Source organism: Amphibalanus amphitrite, unplaced genomic scaffold, assembly GCF_019059575.1.
Source record: "Amphibalanus amphitrite isolate SeventyFive unplaced genomic scaffold, NRLGWU_Aamphi_draft 000061F_arrow, whole genome shotgun sequence".
Lineage (NCBI taxonomy): Eukaryota > Metazoa > Arthropoda > Thecostraca > Balanomorpha > Balanidae > Amphibalanus > Amphibalanus amphitrite.
Genome location: NW_024881557.1, coordinates 539,528 through 553,728, shown reverse-complemented (window position 1 = coordinate 553,728; position 14,201 = coordinate 539,528). Strand labels below are relative to the sequence as shown.

At 48.4% G+C, this 14,201-nt stretch overlaps 1 protein-coding gene across 6 annotated transcripts in view; it reads left to right on the top strand.

Annotated features, from left to right (window-relative positions):
• Positions 1-7,445: 7,445 nt before the first annotated feature.
• LOC122378539 (neprilysin-2-like) overlaps positions 7,446-14,201 on the top strand; it is a 33,856-nt gene continuing 27,100 nt past the window's right edge. For 2 of the 6 annotated variants that reach the window (XM_043359718.1, XM_043359712.1), the window contains exon 1: positions 7,695-7,867. The gene's annotated coding sequence lies outside the window, so the exon portion shown is untranslated. Of the gene's footprint in view, positions 7,868-14,201 lie in introns of all 6 variants that reach the window. The other 4 variants (XM_043359720.1, XM_043359716.1, XM_043359714.1 and 1 more) reach the window with 4 other exon arrangements.

The window sequence follows — 14,201 nt, the reverse complement described above, 5'->3', positions numbered from 1 at the left end:
AGCCGGCACGAAATATCAAAACCCGTTATTAGAGAATGTGAATTAAAATAAACAGTAATTATCACGAAAGTTGAAACCCACCGTTCAAGCAGGCGCAATCCAAGCACATCTCGATCCTCGCCATGTCGCGGCGCACCGAATTCCCGCTCTGGACGCGACGGGGGCTCAACGGAAATTCGGCTGCTCTCTCATTGGTCAGAATAAGCGGTTACCTGATTGGCTCTCGCGTGGCGCGCAGCTACATCATTGGACGAAATCATTGCAGGAAGTCTAAAACTCTTCGGATAAGAAATATGACACATAACTAAAGAAACATTGGTACCGATCAATATCAAATAATAAAATAGTCATTACAAATCAGTATCATAACTAAATAGCACTAAACACGCGACAACAAACCAAGGACATTATTGCAGCACAGGACGAATTTAGAGTTGCCACTTTCACTTCTGGTAGGCCCAGTATCCGCTCGCATAACATGTAAGCGGAAATCCGCTTACATATACACGTGCGATGGGGTGAGATAGGGACCGGTGGGCCGGCGGGGCGGGGTCGGTGGGTGACCCGAGCAGCGCCGACCGCGCAAAACTGGTCTGTCCAGCTCGTTTGGTGGGGTCGACCGCCGCCCTCGGCACCTCACAAAGGTCAAATCCGGGCGACCCTTTCAGTCGGGGGAGGACCGGGGGAGGTGCACAAATGTGCGCCGTTTCGCCACTCAGCACGATTGTAACGAGATAATCAGCGGGCATCAGCGCACCCAAACACGTGGAGTCTGTTATGACGGCGGCGGCCGGACCCGGCTCGGCTTACCGAAGCCAGACACTGACCTGTGACCGTGATTTGAAACGATCTCGACCGTGGCGAGATGCTTGGCGCAGAAATGAACAATACGCATGATAGCCTGCCCTTAACGATTCCTATTAACTTTAAACTCTGGATAGGAAGCTTGTTGGACAGTTTAAAGGGGCGAAAAGGGTACTATATGACAGGATTTATTACCGACGCCAATGCGCTCAGCGTCTTTTTACCTGAACCCTATTGGCTATTGGCATCTTGAAATCGGGGACATCTTGTAGGGTAAAACATGGGTACGAACGACAGCTAAATATAATGCACTTTCCGAACTATTGTTTTGTTATTTTATTATCGATTGTCGATAGCCAATGAGTAAGCTTTCTTTGGTTATTAATGTTTTTACAAGGTGACTAAAGAATAAGTTTAACTGAATTTTTGAGCCAAAGCGTCGTACGGTTGACAAATGACTTATGTAACTCAAAGTATTGCGACTTTCCTGGGCAGTTATGTTGCAAGTTGCAGCTTGAACGAGTCAATGACCAGAAGGCGCAAAGAAAGGCCGATTAACGGGACCGGTACCAAGCTTTCCTAGACATTACTTAGCAGATAAAAAGTTATCGCGCATTAAATTCACGTTGCGAAATGGAGATATCCTGCGTACAAGTTCCATAATTATCACACCGACGAGTCTCAAATCAAACGCTGAGCACAATGACTTCTGTGTTTTCAGTCGGCTACCTTATGTCTATTTCAGACACAATATGATAAACGGTTAAAACTGGCCAGAGCTCAGATCATATGCGTATGTGTTTTCAGTACCTATGGACAAATATCAAATAGAGCTATATACCTACCTACGACACCTACCTTTTGGACAAGAGTAAATATAAACAAATTGAATGCATATTGCATACATAATTCGACGACATACAAAATAGCTGGGGGATGATCAAATGCCGCATCTAGAAAACGACCTTAACCCGGTCGGGTCCGGGAGATAATCCCAACCACCGCGCCGCGGCCCGGGGTACGTTTTTTTCGCCCCCTTGTCTAACTCCGTAGATAAAGGAGCCCGACGGTAACAAAAGCGGTACAAAACGAAAGGTCTTTACGAGGCGATTCTAAAGCACCTAAAATGTTTGACCTCAGGTCGATTTTCAATGTCAGAGGTCAAGGTCAAAGCCAAAAAACGGCACATGTGTAGTGATCTCAAAGTAAGTGTTGTACCTAGAAGACGCAGGATACATAAAACAGGCTAAAATGGGTGTCAAACGAAAGAAAGGAAGCTGAGGATTCTGATGATGTGGTCAATATTCAAGGTCAAGGTCAAGGTCATGCTCAAAATTGACCTCAAACTTCACACTTTTTCGTATATCTTGTTTTTTTATTATAAATTTAGCTCGAATGTTTGAATGGACGGATTGACAGAGCCGGAGCCCACGCTAAGCAGAGCTTGTTGCGTAGACCCCGACCCCTTACCGTCCGATCGCGCAATTCCGGGTAACGGGAGAATTTAGATGCCAAAGTTTAACGTGCCCTTCAAAGCCGGACACGGCCTGTCCCACTCAACTGACTTCAACTGGCTGCGGCTGCTCCCACCAACCGCAGACCATCCCCGTCAGGAGTCTCAAATATCGAGCGCCGGAGCGTCTCGAACCCGGGCTCTCACTACCGAGAGTCCAATGCTCTACCAACTGAGCTACGGGACAGGCAAATTCCAAGTATTCTAAATTCCAAGATGTTTTGAAATGTTTTGAGGCTTATCACTTATCAGGCCCCTATTTGTGGCTCATATTACGATACAAGGCTGCTCCATGGTCAAGGTCACGGAGGAGTATCCTTGCTAGATGCTATTTCACTGATTCAAGTCATGAAGGCAATTTTGCCATCTTGAGGCTTTAAATGAACGCTTAGAGCAAAACGGATGCTAGATTCGTGATCAGCGGCTACGAATCCATCACATATGATCGTTCACGCGTCAAGGTGAACCAAATGTCATTTGAGGTCACAAGAGGTCAATATAAAGATCTTTTCCGAACAAAACATATGTCATTCGACGCGGCTTGATAACAACCGTGCTTGTAATTTGTCTTTATCTCTATAACTATTTTGGCAGCTATTTGATGTTCATTTCTGTGACGCCGAAGTTTGCCGTGTAGGGGTCTAGAAAAATCGACTCTGTGACGTCATCAACGGGGCTAGGTCCAAATTCTTTATTCCAGAAGATGTCAAATTAATGGGGGAAAAGGTGCTGAAAATGTCGCTTTCCTATCCCTAAGCGTTCGGGAGCTGTCGCCAATATTCACCGGGGGGGGGGGGGCAAAAACGCCCCCCCCCCTCCCCGGGCCCGCGAGGGTTAAGATAGCGATATAAACCGTGCAATGACCTTAATTAAGATAGTGAACTTAACAACCGCGCATTGTTGAAAAAAGAAGTTTGTCACTTGGGCGGATTTTAAAAATGTGGCTCTTGGCTAGTAGCACACTTCTATGGAATAATGCATAGGCTTGTACGTACTCACGTACCTACATTATGGCGCTGCGTTGTTGCTAGCGGGCGGATGTGATGGATACCCATTGCCCGCGGACTAACCTCGCCGCTGGTCATCCGCCGTGCGCCGCTGCCAGGAGTACTCGGGACTCCCCATGCATAATGCAAACAGTCAAGGGCACTGCAAGGACTGGTTAACCATTCAGGCCAGGTCCTGGGCGGGTCGTGCGGTGTGATGAGTATGTAAGGCCCCTGTCAGCCGGACCTCTTTCAGTTTGCACTGTCGAGTGCTGAGAGTGTCGCCCAGTTCTGCCCTGCATTACCGGTGGCATGAGCTGTAGCAAAATCGTCTGTTAGGTGTTTTTGCACCAGTTGGGTGCAGAGTAGGTAACCCATCTAATACTGCAATGCAAAGAAGTCTTATTTTCGACACATGGGTGTTGGTTCCGTGTCGACTGGATGCTCCTTCGCCGAGGCATTAACCCAAAACGTAGTACCCATTACGGTTGCTTTTTACAGCCAAATTGCAGCTATTTTAGGCTCGCGAAGATGATTTGTGATACCTAATTCATGCACTTACATGCAGCTACTTTATTCGCCGTTCAATGAACCGTGGCCATGGTAGCAAGCAGCACTACCTCGGTCAGCTCGGAGACCATTGACACTCCCCGGTCAGTCAGCGGTCACCGGCAGCCTCCGGTCAGCCCTGTGGCAGCGGCATGCACTGGTCACTGATGTAGATCGTGCAGGCTTGGGGCTATGCATCGCTCCTTCCGAGCAGATCATGGGGTACGAGCTTCGAGCAAAAAAGAAATAGAATAGACGGTTCGCTCAGCCCGGCTCGAAGCAGCTTGGACATCTAACGGCATTGCGCGGGATTTGGAAAGGAGAACATCGAGAAGACGTTAAATTTCACTTCGTGCAGCGATCGCGATCGTACTACATATAGGACAGTAGCATGTTTGATTGGAGCAACATGAAGCTACTTAGAAGCGACCCAATGTACAAGATATAAAACATATAACAGACACAATTAACAGAAGAGACGGAAGTCGCAATCCAAAGATTTGTGGCTTTTTAAATAGACAATGCTTTGCCTTTTGACATAAGACAGCAATCCACTCAGTAAGGAGCAATGTTGACGTCAATAAATAAAATGTTACGGGTCGTGAATTTTTATACCAACGCCCGCGGCGTTAACTACCGCCTATTATAAGCCCGTTTAATCTGCACACTGCCGGCTGTTACATGCCGCCCATATCCAGTCTGCACCCGATAGTGTTGGCCGGCAGTCACGGGTGCACCCCGGGTCCCGGGGTGGGGTCATCCACCCTATGACCGCGGCAGGGTGGTTGGACCGTGACCCGCTCCTCTGTGCAGCCCGGTCCCGGTGCCGGGCGGCCGCGAGATAGGCGCTCATCGAGAGCTCGGTCAGCTCGGTCGGCTTTATAAAGTACCGGTACCTACTTACTATCCCAGAACGACAGAAAGCAGATGCGCTCATTCAGCAGGCTGATATTGCCTGATCGCGAGTTATAACGATACGCCATGCGTGGGCGCTTATGTGCTTCGGATTTATGGCTGCTTCCATGCGACTTGATCAAGATGTAACAGCACATCCTTTTGTTCGACGATTTTAACCGTTCCCGTAGCCGTAACGAATAGCGCATAAAACAGTATTTGAGTGCGGACCGATCATCGAGTGTGCGCACTGCTCTGGCAGGCTGAGAAATTATTCCGGAGAAATGAGAGTCCTAAAGCTTCAATAGCTGATCAGCATTGAATCAGGTGTGCACTCAGTTGCAGGACTCGTGTCATATGGGATGATCCGTGATCAAGATAGGACCCAAACCGGCAATATAGCCGTCTGTCGTCTGATTATGGCGTACCATTTGCATCTAGAGGATGACTTGGCGAAACGCCTTTTGAGGAATTAATGCCATGCTGTCAACTGATTCACGTTTTACCGGATCGATTGATCTACATCATGGGACAATCCACATACATGCTGGTACAAAAATCGAACAAACGTTGTAAAACTTTCTGCATGAATCAGATTCTTTCAAGCACTTTTTCATTCCATTCGGAAAAAAAAATCTTCGAAAAGCCTATCAAACATTAGCATACATTGCACTCGACGATGCCCGATGTTTTATTTTCAATCAGGAGCACTTATCGTATGATGAAATTAAAGTATTAGGTAACCCCTACTATAAACACATTTTGTGTTGCATAGAGTATGGTATCTATGCGGTAGACGGACTCTTTCGATCTGAAAAGACCATTGCAGAGCTATGGATGATACGATAGGGAAGTATAGGTATGATAAACGTCCTTTGCCTCGTGCCATTATCATTCTTTAGATATAGAAGCTTTCCAAGGTCAAAGGCGTATAGCTAAAAGGCATGCGATAATGTCACACAGCCTCCCGGACGTTTACCTGTTATTGTTTCTTTGCCACCCTTATATTACCGTCGCTGACGTAAATACCAGCCTTCCATCATCTGAAATAATCAGCATGTCTAAAATGACGCCAGGATGACATAATGCACTTGCGTGGCTTGATAAGTGTCATAGTGACGCGATCGTGGTATAAAGGATGGCGTGATAAGTTTATGCAGCGGCACGGCCCATACACTCAGGGGCATCGTTGATGCGTTAGTTGTACCAGTGTGTGTGGTGAGTGGCGCGTCGGAACTCGCGTCTGTGTTATAGTGCGAGAGAGGAAGTCAGGACTCTTTCTGCGGGTGAGTTCTTTATGGATGAGGACTGAGAGTCCGCTTGGTTGGTGGGCGACGGAGGGGGTCGAGGAGGGGGTGATTAGAGACGGCCACGGACCGGCACGGATGACCGTGAGGCGACAGCATGGGGTCCCGGACAATGCCACGCAGGTGGGGGGGGGGGGGGGGGGGGGGGAGCCGAGGAGTAAGACAAACTTCGCCAGTCCTGATTCTTTCTTTTGTCACTGCTTTTTCTCCGTTTCTTTGTTTTGTTTGCTTTTTTGTTTGTTTTTCATCTTTGAGCTCAAGTGCTCGTGGTAATTCCGTGAGAACAGAGCAATTTTTATTTAAACAATGTAATGTATTGTATGTAAGCTAATTTCTAATTCTTTCGGCGCCTGTTTCTCTCTCTCCCTCTCTCTCTCTCTCTCTCTCTCTCTCTCTCTCTCTCTCTCTCTCTCTCTCTCTCTCTCTCTCTCTCTCTCTCTCTCTCAAATTAAGTGGTGCTATTCCACATACCGCATATTTTGCATCGGAACTTCCGGTGGGCGTTTCACTGTAATACCAAGCTCCAATGCGTGCTATGCAGCTGCACAGTACACATTGCATAGTGCACAGTCACATCCATTCTGCGCTATATCCGTCCCAGCTGACAGCACAGTGCGCTTCAGCTCTCGTTATATTCGAGCTGTCAGTGCCCCAGCGCTCGACCAGGCGGTAGGTATTTTGCACCTTTATGGTTCTATGCTTTGTTCTCTTAGTGAATCTGGTCTGCTGTGAGCACCTACCTGTGAGTATAGCTGTGAGTATGTATTGTTATAAAACGCCTTTAATATTTTTTAGCGCTTGAGTTACCTCACTGGTTAAATGCGCATTTCGGTAGAACGTTGAATTGGTTTAATCATTATGTATGTATGTATGTATGTATGTATGTATGTATGTATGTATGTATGTATGTATGTATGTATGTATGTATGTATGTATGTATGTATGTATGTATGTATGTATGTATGTATGTATGTATGTATGTATGTATGTATGTATGTATGTATGTATGTATGTATGTATGTACATATGTATGTATGTATGTGTGTATGTATGTATGTATGTATGATTATGATAATGCGTAAGCATGGATGTATTGACTTCAACCTTCCACGTATTTATGCACATATACATACATACATACAATATTACATACTGTATGTAATAGCGCTGTGATTACAGCCCAGCCGAGTCACGAGTCTCATCAAACATGCGGGCACAACATTCAACAACATTCAACATTCACCAGGGTGCAACATTCGACGCCATTCGTCAGCCATTCGTGGGGCCGCAGTACAAAATGTGTCGATCATATGCACATATATTGAGAGACTGTCAGACCTTGGTATATTACTATGATTGTGTCGATTGTATGTGCGTCTCGGTATCGGACGCATACCTGTTCTGTCGTGTCGGTGTGGGCTGTGGGCTGTGTGGCGGGCATTGTTCGGGGGTCAGTGGGCCGGTCAGCGGTGGGTGCTGAGTGCCGACCGGGCCTCCCTCGCCCGGTCCGGTTGCTCCGGTCACTCGCCGGTCGGGTCAGCTCGCCCGACTCGGCGGCCGGTGCCCCGAGCTCTGGCCGGCCCGGCGGCCGACGCGGCGCGGCGCCGCTTAAGGCCGGCGCACCTGGCGGCGCACCGTTCAGAGCCGCCGCGACCGTCCTGCTGGCAGGAGTAGTCGCGCCGCCCGGCCTGTGCACCGCAGGCCGCCCACCCACCCCCACCCGTCACCAACCAGAGAAACATCGGCCCCATTCGGCGCAGCAGTGCAAGCCGCAGCAGCAGACTGGTGAAACCGCCGTGAAACTACAGACACAGGTGAGTGTGAACTGGTGACAGCTCCCAGAGAGATTCGGAGGGGGCGGGTTACTTAGTTTTACTATGTTGACCATCTGGCTTTGCCAGGGTAAGCGCCAAACTTGTAGGAGACATCAGGCCCAGGTTCAGAACTTACACAAGGTGACATCACCTATATAAGTGTTATAAATTGTTTTTTTTCCTGAAGTCCAAGTGAACGAAATTTTTACTTAGACAGATCTGTAACATTACAATCCCTCCAAGGCCCTTCCTGAAACCGTCTTTTTTTAGTTCTGAAAGTTTATAACTCCAGATATAAGGTCATTGGTATATTTTTTATTAGGGACATCAATTCGATGAGCAAAAGAAGGAAAAAGGAAGATATGCTAGGAACTAGTATATCTTGTACGGCTGTCGCTTATTTAAAATGGCCTGAAAATATTCGCTAGGTATCTCACACCATGGCAATAAACTGAGTGCAGCGATGCAATTGCATTCCTAGCTTGTAGCTTGATGTTGTTAAATATTTAGATTAAAAAAATAACAGAACATGTGGTACTGATGAAAGTTCATGCCTTCCCTGGGGACAAATTGAGGTATATCTTCGCCGTTGCTAGTCGCGCAACAATTATTTGCAGCACATCTTTCCGTGCTGATCCAAAGCAATAAACAACGCTGTATTGCCCGGATGTTATTTTCTATTTCGAGCCGGTAACTAGGTTTGCTACACAAATCCTATTACCACCTAGCGATTGGGGAGCGGTCGTCTTAGCGTGGCGCTCGTGAGCACGTCGCCCCATGCGGTATTGATTTTGGCAGGAGGCTGCCCTGGTGCCGGTGACACGACCCTGGCCGCTACGTGTTGAGTGGCACCCGTCCCCGTCTGGGCTGCAGCCAGTGACGCTGACCTGACCTCGAACCCAGCCAGAGACTCCGACCAGACACTGGCGTAAATGCGCTAACATAGGTGTCGTAAATTATTGAAACGGTACTTGCCGTGGTTGGAAATGATGTTCCATGAAATTTCCAGGAACCTCATCGTGCAAGGTACGGCGTACACCAAAACAATAATTGTGGTGATTAAAGCTCAACGCCGTTACCTGTCGCACAAGGTACGACTAGATCTTGCACTTGGTCAATGTCAAAGTTAAATTTAAATTAATGTATCAGAACCTATTTATAAGGAACGCTTTCTCACCCGGTGCGTTGCTTAGGCTGCCTGATCGCTATATAGGTATCTGTAAATTTTTCACGTGTGATTGCAATGCGCGACTGAGCTTAAGCTGAAGAAGAGTGCGGGATGTGATCACTGCATTACACAAAATGACTTTCCGCTACAAATAACGCAGTATGGCAACATAAGTTTCAGTTAATGTTTTTCCGATTTTCAGAGGTACATTTCCCAATGATAAATGTATGCTGGAATCCAATTTAGAGCTTCGGCGTTGACTCACAAGAAACGGCCATGGCTCATTTCCTCATTCGCTTCTGTCACGATTTTAGTACAGACACTGTCGCTTATTATTCAGGAATGTCCAGCACGCTTCACCACCCATCCAGACCATGTTGAACCTACCGAACTTTCTACTGAGCTTTACCGTAATCAATTCGTTGTAACAAGTGTCCAACATCCCCTAATCTGGTTAGCAGCCTTGACCAACTCTCTCTCTCTCTCCCACTTCTAAATATAATTGCCAAGGCCCTGTGCCCGGCTGAGCGTCTCGGTGCAGGCCGTCACTTTCCACGGACGCTCGCTCCGTCTCGTCACCGTCTTGCGTGCACGTGAGCTGTCTGGAGGATCGTTCTGACGGCCCAGAAGCGGTGAGCGCCGGCGGCAGTGCACTGAGGCACGTGTCGGCACGGCGTACCGTTCACTGGAACTCGTGTCAGTTAAAGTACAGAGCCCTGTGGAGCGGTAAGCTCTGGTCATTGGAGCCTCCGTCTATGTCAATACGGTGCACCGTTCCGATTGGAGCCGTGTCGGCAAGGTGCACCGTTTAATGTAGCCGCTGCGAATAAGTATACACTGTGCAGTGTGCACCGTTGAATGGAATCAGTGTCAATACTGTGCACCGCTCACAATTAAAGCCAGTGTCGGTGGCTACTGGCTGCCATACCTACTATCGCTCACTGCATATATTAGTGAGCGCGGCGCACATTCCCCGCCGCGCGTGAGAGAGAGAGAGAGAGAGAGAGAGAGAGAGAGAGAGAGAGAGAGAGAGAGAGAGAGAGAGAGAGAGAGAGAGAGAGGGAGGGAGAGAGAGAGAGAGAGGGAGAGAGAGAGAGAGAGAGAGAGAGAGAGAGAGAGAGAGAGAGAGAGAGAGAGAGAGAGAGAGAGAGAGAGTCGAGCCTTTCCCTGGCGCTACCCGGTGCTTGGCTGGATGGCTCGTGAGCACCCACAGTAGCGCCGTGATGACGAGGCAGAACTGGTGCCGCTCGTTATTTTCCCGTCCACCACATCTGCGGTGTACCGGCTGAGGTCACAGGGAGTGATTTGGGAGTTGTCGGCGGTAATGTATATATTTTAGTGTATCGCGTCGTCGATATATATATATTTTTTAGTGTATTGCGATCAAATGACATGGCTCAGAGATGGAACTAGTCGGAGAACATACATAGGCTGGCTTGTGGAATTTATCTTAAGAAATCTGTCCTTCATCGAGCTAAACAAAAAGCTAAACAAAAAATGCATGAATATTGAATATCACGAAGACGGCTGTAGGTATGAAATAACAAACTTGAAGTAACCCCAATATCGTATTTTGCGTCCAAATTAATGCGGTTAAACCGTCACTGACCCTGACGTAAGACTAATAACATAACTGTCCAACACATCCGAGTTCAACTGCAATTTATGTCTTGCAGTCTTAGCTGGTATAAAAGGCTTAGCCCATGCACCTGAGCTGCTCCTTGGGGTTTTGGCTCCCTGGCCCGCCTCATCCCGCCATGATTAACGGGCTCGGGAAATCCCGCGAGTGCACACGCGATCACGACCGCCATGGAACGGTTTGTTGGCGTGCCAATTCAGCTCTTCTGGATGCCTTGTTCATGCCAGAGTTTGTAATTTGTATGCATGCTTTGGAAACGTGCTAACATCCCTACAGGGCGTTGGAGTGATCGTTTTCACTTTCCCTTCACCTCACGCGCCTTTATGAGCATGTACTATGCATGTTTGCATGAACGTTAGATCCATCAGAAGGTCTCGCGTACTCTCTCGATGGTCAATGAATTCAATGAGCCTTTTGAACCCCTCCAAACCAAATACTAGCATGTACAAGGGGCCTTGAAACCAATAGATAGGGCGCCCCCTCCTCCCTTTACCCGATGCAGTCCGCCGCGGTGCCGCCGGTTTTTACCGCCCTTCCTGTCGCTCCTCGCTGATGTTCCCGACGGCACTGAGTGGCCGTGACCGAGGCCGGTGTGCCCCCCCTTTCAGCACCCCTGTACCCCTCCCCGGGCACTTAACACGTACGGGGACACGGGTGTGACCCTGGCCGGCACGGGCCGGGGGGGGGGAGGGGGAGGGCGTACCGACCCTGACCTCCGACAACACGGTCGGCGCTTATTGTGGCCGGCTCTTTTTCCTGTTCTTTCTTTCGTTTATTGTCTGTTCTTCTTCGGGCAAAGGGCTACCACGTCCATTGTAGTTCTTTCACGTCCCACAACTAACTCACGACTTTGGGTATAAAGGCAGTCCTTCACTGCTATTGGCATCAATTATTATAACATGCTCGTTGTTTTACTTTAGCTGCCTTTTCTACAAACATACGAGTATGATATGATAGTATGATAGGCGCAGCGCATTCTGGCACATCAGGAGAAAATGTGCGGCTTCTCCGCGTTTTTTTCGGTCAGGTCATCGACCGAATTATGAGTCTGATCTTGTTTTGATGGGCTCCAGCGTTCTGTGAATCATTTATCGCCCGGCCCTCCGACACTAACAAGGTACGAAATTCGGGAATGATGACAGAAACAGGTTAGTTTGACCGAATTGTGTCCTAGATCGCAATAATATAGCTTTAATTAATTGGTAGCTTATTCCATTGTGAACCCGGAAGTGGGAATCTCGTCCAGATTTCAACAAGAACAAAACTTGAAACAATATGCGAGCTTCAATCCTTATCACACACTCTCAATCGGTTTACGCCATCGTTGAAGCTGTACTTACCAACATTAATTCGACAACTATTCGAAAACCTTCCAGATTAACCAGATTGTCAGACCAGGCATGTTTGCGTTGCAGGATATCGACTCGCTGGAGCAGTTGCCTCCGACGGGCGTAGTAGCTTTCCGCGCCGGTCACAACGTATCTCTATTCCGGGTCGTACCGCGCCGTGCTCGGTCAGGAAGCGGCCAGGGCCAGTCGCGGCACTGATGGCATTAGTGCCGATCTCTAGTCCATGGCACGGCGCCGCGGACCCTGTGACTAGTTTGTCAGTTTGGTCTCTCGAGATGGGCCAGCCTGTCGGCCCGTCGGCCGCCCGGGGATACGGAAGCCGTCGGCTCCAGTGCCTTCCGTACACGAGACCGAATAGAGTGGCCGAACGGAATTCATGACGAGTTAAATCAGTTTCAGGGCGTGTTCCCAAATCCCATTTCATGGTCAATCTATAATGATGTAGCACATCTGGAGCCACTAAAAATACATTTTCGCCTTGTGACGGCCTATGCTTTTCGTTAGGTCTGGAGAAAAAATGACGATCGGTGTTAAAACATCAGCAAATTATGCATGGATAATGAAAAGCTTGTAATGAAAACTGCCTCGTAAGCATGGCTTGCGATCTATTCATTTCGGCGCCCGGGCCTTTTCTATTCAGAGATGCGTCTATAATTATTGTTTGCATTTTTGGCTGGTCCAAGGTCAGGTGTTTTTAAATATCACGTTTTGCTTTGTCACCTCAAGTCACCAGACCGAGAGGTGTCCCTGCTGGTTTTAGATGCCGCGAATAGTAGCTAACCGGATGACAGACAATACTAGTCTGGCACGCCTCCCAGGCTCACAGCATTGAAGGTCTTCAAAGCACTTATTCTGTCAGCGAAAGGGCAGATGCTTTCATAACTCCTATGGAAAAAAGTCAGTACAAGGTTTTATACAATTTTTGATTAATGCCTGTTGCCAATCATATAGGGCCTCACAACTCTGCAAGGTATTATGTTGCAAGCGCTGCAGTAAACGGGAATATTTGCCTCTACCTTGACCGTTTAAATTTCCAATGAGTACGGGCCAGCTCGGTTCACTACGACATCAGTTGCAATGCAACATGCGCTCGCTACTTCTCCTGCATTTTGATATGTTTTGCCCTTTATGAACATTTTGGGCGCCGGTTTACAAGTACTGAACGGCAGAAGGGAAGTCCTCTTCTGTGTGCAGAGGCTCTTCAACCACCATTTCATTGTCATGGTTATGTGTCGTCTCACGATGATCTGACGTCGGCTGTTGTGACCCCACGACGACCTCGACAAGGAGCTTCTGGAGCTCAGTTAGCCATTCATGCTGATAGTCCTAGCATGCCTGATATCACATATACCTATACGCTCAGTCCTCAAACAATGCTCAGTCTTTCGACACCCATCAGTGCGTTGACAGCCCATTGCAAGACACTACGCCGCATACCCTGCTCCTGCGCTGCCCTTTTTATCGTGGCGAAGTCGTGCCGTGTCAGCGATCGTCTCTGCGTTGTTTACGTTTGTGACGCGGCCTTGGCCGAACCTTTCTACCTTTCTACATGCATAATGCAGCGGCTCGGTCTCTCGCGGTGCGTTTGATGTCTAGGATGCAGTCTCTGATCCTCCGGTGGAGGGGGAGGGGACGAATGGGTACATACACCTGGGAGCGGATCTCAGACTGTTATCGGTCTGACAGGGGCGAATACAGACCGCCGCAGCGCGAACTGGCCGGGACACCGCGAGTGGGGTCCGATCCTGTTAGGTAGATTGGTCCTTATCGAAGGAGAACTAGAATCGAGTCCGATCCCGTCGTCGGCAGAATTGTTTCTTTCTGGCTTGGGGCACGCGACTGGCCTTGATTCCAACCCTGTCCTGGATAATTGGGTTCCCATCTTGACAGCGCCGGCAGCAGCTCTGTGGGCCACTATTGGGTGCCCCACTCCCAAAACCGATTTATCGGCTATGTGCCGGTGTCAACTGCAGCTGGACTTTGTCTGCCAAAGTTTGGTGAAGTTTAAATCAGCCTGCAGTGGGCGGTATAGCTCAGCCGTATTGCGGGAAACTCCTCGAACTTCGATTTTTCCGATGAAACTCAAATGCTATCCGTTTCAATCATGCATTGCATTCAATTGTTATGCAACAGTGGTACCATCATTCTAGGCTTGGCACCTGCTCGTGCAACAGCATT